At 38.7% G+C, this 9,322-nt stretch overlaps 1 pseudogene; it reads right to left on the bottom strand.

Moving 5' to 3' along the window:
• Positions 1-712: 712 nt before the first annotated feature.
• On the bottom strand, positions 713-8,636 carry LOC131410004 (V-type proton ATPase subunit E 1-like; annotated as a pseudogene).
• Positions 8,637-9,322: the final 686 nt, after the last annotated feature.

The raw sequence follows: 9,322 nt of genomic DNA, 5'->3' as shown, positions 1-9,322 counted from the left end.
CTGCGAACCCCGGGCCGCGGCAGCAGAGCACGCGCACTTAACCACTTGCGCCACCGGGCCAGCCCCTTCATTTCTTTTTGCATTTTAACATTTTCCTCCTTTTAATCTTCTGTTTCTGTTAAGACATTATTTATTGGGTTTTTTTTGTTCTTGTATTCCTTCTTGTTTACTCTTCCTTAAAAATTTTAAAATTATATCCTGGGTTCTCTCATTTTTTCCCCATATAAACTTTTTGATCTACTAAATAAAGCACATTCTACTTATGAGGAAAACTCCTAGGCCCAAATAGGTAACAGTGAATCTACTACTGCTACAATGAGTGCTTGCCACATACATACTAAATCAAAAGGGCAGAGACTTAAAGGTACTTAAAACTCTCTAACCTGGATATCTGGAGGTGGAGAAACGGCAGAAGACTGGGTGAAAGTCAGACAACCATTGTCTGATCCCCTCTACCTCCTGCTCAAATCCACTGACAGTTGTGTTACTTCTAGAATTGGAGGCATGTTCCTGTTTATTCACGTGAATCTTTCTCCTGGTGTTAATGGTTAGATGAAAGGCAACAGCTACAGAAGAGGCATTCCATGGATAAATATAGAACAATATCAGAACATCAAAGAGGAAGTGACATAGGAAATCTTGTTTTTTCATGTACCAGTTGCTTTCATAGTATAGTCGTACCGCAGAGGAGTAAGCTCCACCTTCCAAAGGCTTAATCCAAAAACTTTTTGTTGGTATTCACATCAAACAAGGCTTACCATACTTCCGGCATCAATCCTGAACTATGAGATCCAGCTGGCTTTTTAGGGTATTGGAAACCTTTATTTTGTGATCTCCATCGTGGATTTTAACATTGCCAGCTATGTACTCAGACAGGTAGGCCTCCTGATCAATTTAGACGTCAACATCTTTCTTGGTGGCAACTTTGTATATAGGGATCACTTTTTGCACTTCACCCTCTACCAGAAGGAGGTCTTGATTCCTGCAATGAGCAGTGGTTAGAGGCTATAGCAACAAGTACAAATCCTGGAGGACCAATGCTGCCAGTAGCACTCAGTCCCTGAGTGTATCTTTTACCATCTTGCTGAGTGTCTGTTTTGCTTCACTTAGGTCTGTAGTAAGGTCATTTCTGGCTCAGAGGACTTTTGAACTTGTTTGATTCCTCAAGTTGGACATCTGAATTTCCTTCTGCTGCACCATCCGCATTTCTTTCTTTTCATAATAGTCTATAATCTTCAGTCTTTTTGTTTGCACAAGATAACCTTTCTCAACCTTTTACCTTTCCTTTGCCTTTGCCTCTATTTCTTCTGCTTTCCCATTGGCTTCTTATTCAATGAAAGCCACCATGTGCTTAATCTGCCATGCATGGCAGCGTTGCCAAGCGCCATGGCAAGGGCAAAGCCAACCTAGAGAATAGTGGGCTCAACATGATGGTTGAAGAGCCAGATGGAAGAGACGGCAGAGAGAAACTCAGCAAAGGTCTCCGATTCCTTGCTTTATAACCCCAGATTCTGGGTTTGGTATTTTAAGTTCCTCTAATGCTAATTGATGTTCTTCTTTCATAGCTTTTATACTTTCCTTAATTTCTTTTAGCTTATTTTGAAATATTAGCTTTTACCCTTTCACATTTTGTTAGCATTTCTTTTTGAAGTGTTTCCATCATGGTTTGTGAAGATTTTATTCTACCCCTTTTTCTTAAAATAATTTTGGATGAGATTTGGCCACAATTCTTTTCTATTACTTATTTTGAAAATGAAATAAGTTTTCCTACACTTTTATAAGGGGGGGAGGTCCAATAAGATGGATTTTCTAGGCTTCCTGTTCCAGGACTTCTTTTTCTGTTGTTTTTGCAAAGTAATAAGAAAAAAATATATATGTAGCCTCTTTCAGAGATCTGCCTCTCACTGCATTTTTTTTTTTTTTAAGGAAAACAGTGGATCACTTAAGAGGGAATTTATTTATTTATTTATTTATTTATTTTAATTTTTTGTTTATTGCAGTAACATTGGTTTATAACATTGTATAAATTTCAGCTGTACATCATTGTACTTCTATTTCTGCATAGATTACATCATGTTCACCACCAAAATACTAATTACAACCCATCACCACACACATGTACCGAATTATCCCTTTCACCCTCCTCCCTCCTCCCTTCCCCTCTGGTAACCACCAATCCAATCTCTGTCCTTATGTGTTTGTTTATTGTTGTTATTATCTACTACTTAATGAAGGAAATCATACAGTATTTGTCCTTCTCCCTCTGACTTATTTCACTTTGCATTATACCCTCAGTGTCCATCCATGTTGTCACAAATGGCTGGATTTCGTCGTTTCTTATGGCTGAGTAGTATTCCATTGTGTGTCTATACCACATCTTCTTCATCCATTCGTCCCTTGATGGGCACTTAGGTTGCTTCCAAGTCTTGGCTATTGTGAATAACGCTGCAACGAACACAGGGGTGCATGTACCTTTACAAATTGGTGTTTTCAAGTTCTTTGGATAAATACCCAACAGTGGAATAGCTGGATCATATGGTAGTTCTATCCTTGATTTTTTGAGGAATCTCCATACTGTTTTCCATAGTGGCTGCACCAGTTTGCACTCCCACCAGCAGTGTATGAGAGTTCCCTTCTCTCCACATCCTCTCCAACACATGCTGTTTGCTGTCTTGTTAATTATAGCCATTCTGACAAGCGTGAGGTGATATCTCATTGTAGTTTTGATTTGCATTTCCCTGATAGTTAATGATTTTGAACATCTTTTCATGTGTCTGCTGGCCATCTGTATATCTTCTTTGGAGAAATGTCTGTTCAGGTCTTTTGCCCATTTTTTAATTGGGTTGGTAGTTTTTTTGTTGTTGAGATGCATGAGTTCTTTATATATTTTGGAGATTAAGCCCTTATCAGATGTATGGTTTGCAAATATCTTCTCCCAATTGTTAGGTTGTCTTTTCGTTTTGTTGATGGTTTCCTTTGCTGTGCAGAAGCTTTTTAGTTTGATGTAGTCCCATTTGTTTATTTTTTCTATTGTTTCTCTTGCCTGGTCAGACATGATGTTTGAAAAGATGTTGCTAAGACCAATGTCGAAAAGCGTACTGCCTATGTTTTCTTCTAGAAGTTTCACAGTTTCAGGTCTTACATTCAAGTCTTTAATCCATTTGGAGTTAATTTTTGTGTATGGTGTAAGGTAAGGGTCTACTTTCATTTTTTTGCATGTGGCTATCCAGTTTTCCCAACACCATTTGTTGAAGAGACTTTCTTTTCCCCATTGTATGTTCTTGGCTCCTTTGTCAAAGATTAGCTGTCCGTAGATGTGTGGGTTTATTTCTGGGCTTTCGATTCTATTCCATTGATCTTTGTGTCTGTTTTTCTGCCAGTACCATGCTGTTTTGGTTACTATAGCTTTGTAGTATATTTTGAAATCAGGGAGTGTGATACCTCCAGCTTTGTTCTTTTTTCTCAGGATTCCTTTAGCTATTCGGCGTCTTTTGTTGTTCCATATAAATTTTAGGATACTTTGTTGTATTTCTGTGAAAAATGTTGTTGGAACTTTGATAGGGATTGCATTGAATCCATAGATGGCTTTAGGAAGTATGGACATCTTACGTTAAAAAGATTATACACCATGATCAAGTGGGATTTATTCCAGGTATGCAGGGATGGTTTAACATTCGCAAATCAATCAACGTAATACACCACATTAATAAAATGAAGAATGAAAATCACATGATCATCTCAATAGATGCAGAGAAAGCATTTGACAAGATACAGCATCCATTTATGATAAAAACTCTGAATAAAATGGGTATAGAAGGAAAGTACCTCAACATAATAAAGACCATATATGACAAACACACAGCTAATATCATCGTTAATGGTGAAAAACTGAAAGCTATCCCTCTAAGAACAGGAACCAGACAAGGATGCCCACTGTCACCACTCCTATTTAACATAGTACTGGAAGTCCTAGCCAGAGCAATCAGGCAAGAAAAAGAAATAAAAGGGATCCAAATTGGAAAGGAAGAAGTGAAACTGTCACTATTTGCAGATGATATGATTTTATATATAGAAAACCCTAAAGAATCCACCAGAAAACTTTTAGAAGTAATAAACGAATATGGTAAAGTTGCAGGATACAAAATCAACATACAAAAATCAGTTGCATTTCTGTACACTGACAACAAAGTAGCAGAAAGAGAAATTAAGAATACCATCCCATTTACAATTGCAAGAAAAAGAATAAAATACCTAGGAATAAACTTAACCAAAGAGGTGAAAGATCTGTACACTGAAAACTATAAAACATTTCTGAAAGAAATTGAAGAAGACACAAAGAAATGGAAAGATATTCCGTGCTCCTGGATGGGAATTACTTTAAAACAGGGAATATCATAATGGGTAGCTGAGAGAAGAATGGAATTTTTTTTTTTTTATAATTTTATTTATTTATTTTTCCCCCAAAGCCCCAGTAGATAGTTGTATGTCATAGCTGCACATCCTTCTAGTTGCTGTATGTGGGACGCGGCCTCAACATGGCCAGAGAAGTGGTGCTTCGGTGCGTGCCCGGGATCCGAACCCGGGCTGCCAGTAGCAGAGCGCGCGCACTTAACTGCTAAGCCACGGGGCCAGCCCGAAGAATGGAATTTTTTTTTTTTAATTGATGTTTTAATGGTTTCTAACATTGTGAAATTTTGGGTTGTACATTTTTGTTTGTCCATTGCCATATATATGACTCCCTTCACCCCTTGTGCCCACCCCCTACCCCCACTGCCCCTGGTAACCACAGTCCAGTTTTCTCTGTCCATGTGTTGGTTTATATTCCACATATGAGTGAGATCATACAGTGTTTGTCTTTCTCTTTCTGGCTTATTTCACTTAACATAATACGCTCCAGGCCCATCCATGTTGTTGCAAATGGGACGATTTTGTCTTTTTTATGGCTGAGTAGTATTCCATTGTATGTATATACCACATTTTCTTAATCCAATCGTCAGTCGAGGGATACTTAGGTTGCTTCCACTTCTTGGCTATGGTGAATAATGCTGCAATGCACATAGGGGTGCATAAGCCTCTTTGGATTGTTGATTTCAGGTTTGTTGGATAGATTCCCAGTAGTGGGATGGCTGGATCATAGGGCATCTCTATTTTTAATTCTTTGAGGAATCTCCATACCGTTTTCCATAGAGGCTGCACCAATTTGCATTCCCACCAGGTGTGTATGAGGGTTCCTGTTTCTCCACATCCTCTCCAACATTTGTTGTTTTTTGTCTTGGTGATTATAGCCATTCTAACGGGTGTGAGGTGGTATCTTAGTGTTGTTTTGATTTGCATTTCCCTGATGATTAGTGATGTTGAGCATCTTTTCATGTGCCTATTGGCCATCTGTATATCTTCCTTGGAGAAGTGTCTGTTCATTTCCTCTGCCCATTTTTTGATCGGGTTGTTTGTTTTTTTGTTGTTCAGTTGTGTGAGTTCTTTATATATTATGGAGATCAACCCCTTGTCAGATGTATGTTTTGCAAATATTCTCTCCCAGCTAGTTGGTTGTCTGTTCATCTTGATTCTGGTTTCATTTGTCTTATAAAAGCTCTTTAATCTGATAAAGTCCCACTTGTTTATTTTTTCTTTAGTTTCCCTAGTCTGGGTAGGCATGTCATCCGAAAAGATTCCTTTAAAACCAATGTCAAATAGTGTGTTGCCTATATTTTCTTCTATGAGTTTTATAGTTTCAGGTCTCACCTTCAGGTCTTTGATCCATTTTGAGTTAATTTTTGTGAATGGTGATAGCACATGGTCCACTTTCATTCTTTTGCATGTGGCTGTCCAGTTTTCCCAACACCATTTATTGAAGAGACTTTCCTTTCTCCATTGCATGTTCGTAGCACCTTTGTCGAAAATTAGCTGTCCGTATATGTGTGGTTTTATTTCTGGGCTTTCAATTCTGTTCCATTGATCTGTGTGTCTGTTTTTGTACCAGTACCATGCTGTTTTGATTACTATTGCTTTGTAGTATGTTTTGAAGTCAGGGATTGTGATGCCTCCTGCTTTGTTCTTTTTTCTTAGGATTACTTTAGCTATTCGGGGTCTTTTTTGCCCCATATAAATTTTAGTATTCTTTTTTTCTATTTCTGTGAAGAATGTCATTGGGGTTCTGATTGGGATTGCATTGAATCTGTAGATTGCTTTAGGTAATATAGACATTTTAACTATGTTTATTCTTCCAATCCACGTGCATGGGATATCTTTCCATTTCTTTATGTCATCATGGATTTCTTTCAATAATGTCTTGTAGTTCTCATTCTATATGTCCTTCACCTCCTTGGTAAGATTTATTCCTAGGTATTTTATTCTTTTTGATGCAATTGTAAATGGTATTATCTTTTTGAGCTCTCTTTCCGAAGAATGGAATTTTAATCAAAGGTACATACTGAGTTTAATGATCCAAAATAGATTAATAATTCTCTAGAGTTATAGCCATAACCATAAAGAATATTGCCTGGGGGGCCGGCCCCATGGCGTAGCGGTTAAGTGCGCGCGCTCCGCTGCTGGCGGCCCTGGTTCGGATCCTGGGCGCGCACCGACGCACCGCTTGTCAGGCCATGCTGTGGCGGCGTCCCACATAAAGTGGAGGAAGATGGGCACGGATGTTAGCTCAGGGCCTGTCTTCCTCAGCAAAAAGAGAAGAATTAGCATGGACGTTAGTTCAGGGCTGATCTTCCTCACACACACAAAAAGAATATTGCCTGGTCTAAATAACTTTTTTTCATACATATTAGAGCAAAGTGATGAGAAAATTTAGTGACTATATAATTCAGATGTGGTAGCATTCGTTTTTGGAGTCTTTAACTCCTCAGCCATCATTTTTTGTTTCTTCCATTTCTCCCAACCCATTTGCTTAAAATAAATTTCCTAAAGGCCAACTTTTCCAGTGTTTTCTCTTAAGTAATCTCACCACTAGATAATCAATTATTTTGGCAAAGCTCTCTTTGAAGCTATATATGTTATTCCAGAGTTTGTGTTGCATCCTCTCAAATTTTGATGAGAACTGACTTAAAATTCCTAGAGTTGTGAAAAACACTTTATATACATACCATTTATTGGTTAGGTAGTGACAAAAATCAACATATAGTTTATTCATTCTTCTGTTTGATTTTTGTGTGGGACTGTAATATATATCCTTATACAGATTTGGGAGTTCCTCTGAGTGTTGTAACAAAACCACCTATGTTACAACTATTTTCTCTTTCAGAGGGGTGTTGGGGCTTTCTGAGTTATATCCTGATAGAGTTTCCTTGTTGATGCCATAGGCTAAGGTCAAATTGCTGTAGATTTTGAGCGGGATCTCCTCTCAAAGGAAGTCCTTTCCACTGTCAGCAACCTGGGAGAGTGGAGGGACTTAAGCCCTTGGGCAGGCTAGAGCCAGGGCTTAAGGGCAGGCTTCTGTGTCCCTTGCTTCTCTGCCCAAAGATGACTCAAGCTCCTTGGAAGGGACTAAGTAGACAATGAAGTAGGCTTACCCCACTTCTTACACCTTATTTTCAGTTTGCTCCTTTGAAGGTTAGTGGGTGCCTCGATGGTAGGGTCAGTATCTGGGTTGGCAGGACTCAGAATTGTAATGAGATATAGGAAATGTCCTCAAGGTGGAACAATGAAACATTGTCGGAGTAGGGAGGCAGAATTGTCCAAGGTTGTGGACTGCTAGGGAGCTATGAGTATGTATCAAATCTGGTGGAACAATGCCAGGAAAACAAAGGAGAGAATAAGTATTGAAGGTTGTGGCCTAGAGTTTCAAGCGAGGGAGGGACAGGAAAAGTTTCCAGGTGAGGATGAGTTCATCTGATTCAGTACTGAGGCCCAGCAGGGAGAATCTGCTGGGCCACTTCTTTCACGAGCCACCACACATTGGAGGCTGGCAGCAGCTTAAAGGGGCTTTTCTCTGAAGTGTCCTGTCAGAACACAAGAGACTAGTTCATAAACCTTTTTCATACTTCTCAGTCCTTCCAATCTACCACCCCTCTTTTATTTTCCTCAGATGATCTCATCTTCCATTTCATAGAGAAAATAGAAGTCATCTGATGGAAGTTTCCCAAATTCTTGACACCACATCTACCAAATGACTTGCATCCGCACTTATTTCGTGCTTTTTGCCTTTTTGATGGAAGAGATATCCTGCCTCTTGTCTACAGATAATTCCTTCACAGTTTCTGGATTAATGCCTTCCTGCCTTCTTAAGGAATTCACTCATTTATTTAATAAACACTTATCGAGCATCTACTTTGTAACGGACACCATGGTCTATTGATTGGTTGACTCTTTACCCTTTTATAGATTCAACTTCTCTCACTCCACTGGTTTCTTCCCAATAGCATTGAACCATGCTCAATACTCTCTCCCAGTTAAAAATCACCTAAACCAAACCAAACTAAAAAAAAATTCCTCCTGCCACCCCTACTTCCTTCTTCAGCTACTAGCCTTTATTCTTTTCTTCAAAGTCAAGCATCTCTAAAATGTTGTCTATACTTGGTATTTTCATGTCTCCATCTCTCATTCATTCTACAACCCACAGCATTCTAGCTTCTGCTCTTACGGCTCCCACTAAAAGTGCTTTCACTGGAGTCACCAATAACCTGCATGTGGCTAAACTGAATGGGACCATTTCAGTCCCCACCCTAGTGGATCTGTATGTAGCATTAAAAACTGTGGCTCACTTCTTTTTTTCACTGGGTTTTCATGACACCACATTCTTCCTATGTCTCTGGTTCATTCTTCTCAGTCTTTTTGCAAGCTACATTTTTGTCTGTATTTCCCTTAAATGTTGATGTTCCTTAGGGTTTCCTAAGCAATCTTTCCTTCTCATTGTTAGTACTCAATAGTTGATGTCATCAGCTCCTAAGACTGTAATTATCTTCCATATTATGTAAGAATACTTGACATTGTGTTTAGCCATGAAGCTGTTGGAATCGCAAAGATTGTCTTGTTTAAATAGTCCTATAAGGAGAAAGCCAAAATAAATGTGTAAATGAATCCTGATTAGCAATCTGTTTCATGCCGATTAAATACCAGTGGAGTGACAGAACAAAGTTATTAGGTTTATAGTTAGTATCTTAGTCATCACAATGCTTGGTATATTTTATAACGTAGATGTGTAGAGTCAATTCTTAAAACAAACATTTTGACAGATACAGTTTCGTGCAGTACTGAAGTAGTGCATAAACACATTATCATAACAAACATGAAAACCAAACTTTGCAGTATCTATTGCCTTGAATTAATGTTACATTCCAAAGGAGATGATGATGATGACAACGACGGTGACATT

This window comes from Diceros bicornis, chromosome 9 (genome assembly GCF_020826845.1).
Source record: "Diceros bicornis minor isolate mBicDic1 chromosome 9, mDicBic1.mat.cur, whole genome shotgun sequence".
NCBI classification, from domain to species: domain Eukaryota; kingdom Metazoa; phylum Chordata; class Mammalia; order Perissodactyla; family Rhinocerotidae; genus Diceros; species Diceros bicornis.
The sequence above is the reverse complement of the archived record's forward strand: the minus strand, read 5'-3'. Positions and strand labels throughout refer to the sequence as shown.